The following is a 2,396-nucleotide window of genomic DNA, read 5'->3' on the forward strand; positions in this document are numbered from 1 at the left end:
ATGGTTTCAAAGTTCAAAAAACAGAGGCTCCAAGAGTTTTCCACCCTATGAGCACCGGCCCTTGTCTTTCCCTACTCACTTACCTCCTATACCACTCTCTGCCCTTCCCTAAATACTTCACCAGTGGCTTGGATGGAGAAGCTGATATTTGTAACTTCACAATAGGAAAAGAAAGGGTCTTCTTGTCAGTTTCATGAGTAGCACCTCTAAGACAGAATGATCTGCCTGTGTATACACTCCAATAAGACTTATCCTCCTCAACCAGTTTCCATCCCCCAAATGGCAGCTTTGGTAGCTTCTTATTCCTTTGTTGGGAACAGCATTAAGCTCAGGCAGGGAATACCTTGGCTTCTAAGTTTCAGGCATTCACAGCTTTTAAACAGTCTCTCACAGTCCTCATTTAGGTTGCCAATGACATGTTTTGAAAGGATACAATATTCTGAACACAGAACCCAATCATCATTAGTTGTTCTTTCCTTTGTTTCACCGTTTCCCCAAATTTCAACAAAAATGATCCTAACCCATCTCCCTTCTTTCCCACCCCACCCCACCCACCCCAAATAATACACCAGTAATAGCCAAAAACTACACACATGCTACGCTGTAAAAATGCAGAGTTAACACTATGGGGAAGAAGGCTGTGTGGGTTGTGGAGATGCTCTTTGAAGATCTACAGTACCTCTTGCTCTCCCACATCCCATTCTACGTTTTGTCCTTCATAGAAGACCCTTTGCTTTTTTTTAAAGCAAAGTTCAGAACGGGTTGCCTTGAAACACTGACCCTCCTTCCCCTCCACCGGGATGGGTGTGCAAACTGTACAGCATGGAATGGCTTTGAAGCCCTTGGGCTGCTGTAGGGCACAGAAACTATACTGGCTCTTCAAAGGACATCTTCTCAAGCCACCTTTATGGTGTCAAGACAAGGAGAACTCCTTCTTTCCCCACTTGAAACCCACAGTCAGATGTGACAGGGGCTGGTATTCAAGAAAGTTAATTCTTATCATCTTTTGTCATAATCCTCTGAGGGGTAAGAATGCCACGTCAGCCTTTCCTCATAGAAGGATATGACAACCTGCGGGCACTTGACATTGGCTTCCTTGGCAGGGACCAGATCAGCCTCATCAGAGTTCTTCCATTTCATTAGGAACATGAGTTCTCCACTGGAGTCCGTAGCTCCAATAATCCTCTCTGGTTCCAAACCCCGGGCAAAGCCTCGTGGCTTTTCTGACTCTTCTTTCTTCTTCTTTGGTTTGCTCTCCTCCCCCTTATCTTCCGAATCAGAATCAGCTTTGCGTTTGCCTCCCTCTGATTTATCTGTCTCGTGTGCTGTTTTCTGTGACTGCAGAAACTCAGCAATGAGGTCAGGGCAATCCAGGTTCTCTTCTGGTTCCCATGTGTTATCCTCATCTGAGAACCCCTTCCACTTTAGGAGATACTCCACTTTGCCCTTTACCACTCGACGGTCTAGAACTTTTTCCACCACATATTCTTCTTCCTCTTCTTCTAGCACCTCCTCCACTTTCTTCTTGTTTTGTTTTTTCCCCATAGTGCCCGCCAGCTTTCTGGTATAAAGGATGACGCTGCTCAGAGCAGCGCCCACAAGCCCAAGAGGAATCGGTGTCGCGCTACTGGCGGGTCTTGTCCGGCCGGCCGGGGGAGTGGAGACCAGAAAAGCAACAAGCCGGGTGATCACTGTCGAGCCCCCTCACTGAAGCGGCGTACCGCAGACCCCTGCCAACGGCCCTCCCCTCAGACGAACAAAAAAGACCCAAACTAGTTTTAAAGTGATATTTCTGACTGTGGCACCTGGATAGACTGCAGGAGTCAATTGTAGAAGCAGTGAAACCTACTGGAGGCTAGTACAGTATCCGGGTGAGAAATGATGGCTGCTTGAACTAAGCTGTAGCTCTGCAGGTGGTAGCAAAGTCAAGTTCTGGTGGGATCAACAGATTTTGAAAAGTGGGATCAACAGATTTTTCCTGAGGAATTGGATATAGTGTATGAGAGGAATAAGAGAATCAAGAATGATGCTCAGGTTTATGGCCTCTTGCATTAATAAAAACCCTTTATATACAGAAATACAAAAGGAAAACATTGTAAAAGATGTTATCTTATAACAACAACACCTGCTTTTGTATTATAATCTCATACCATTGTTATTTGAAAATGCCAATGGAATAACTCTTTGTCTGAAAAAAAAATTCATCTACAACTTATAGTTCTCTGGGAGAAGTGTTCATTTTTCACATCAGCTTGCTTCTAGCAGAGGCACACAGCTAAAGAGATGACTCTCATGTCTTGTTCTGCTCAGTCTTTGAGAATAAGTGTTTAAAGTACTAATATTTGTTTTTGGTTTTGCTCTGCTTGGAGGAACAGCTCATAAGTACTCCTGGTGCT

At 44.7% G+C, this 2,396-nt stretch overlaps 1 pseudogene; it reads right to left on the reverse strand.

Annotated features, from left to right (window-relative positions):
• Window positions 1-783: 783 nt before the first annotated feature.
• Window positions 784-1,755, reverse strand: LOC138985975 (chromobox protein homolog 1 pseudogene; annotated as a pseudogene).
• Between the last annotated feature and the right edge of the window lie 641 nt (window positions 1,756-2,396).

Source organism: Bos mutus, chromosome 27 (genome assembly GCF_027580195.1).
Source record: "Bos mutus isolate GX-2022 chromosome 27, NWIPB_WYAK_1.1, whole genome shotgun sequence".
Taxonomy (NCBI): domain Eukaryota; kingdom Metazoa; phylum Chordata; class Mammalia; order Artiodactyla; family Bovidae; genus Bos; species Bos mutus.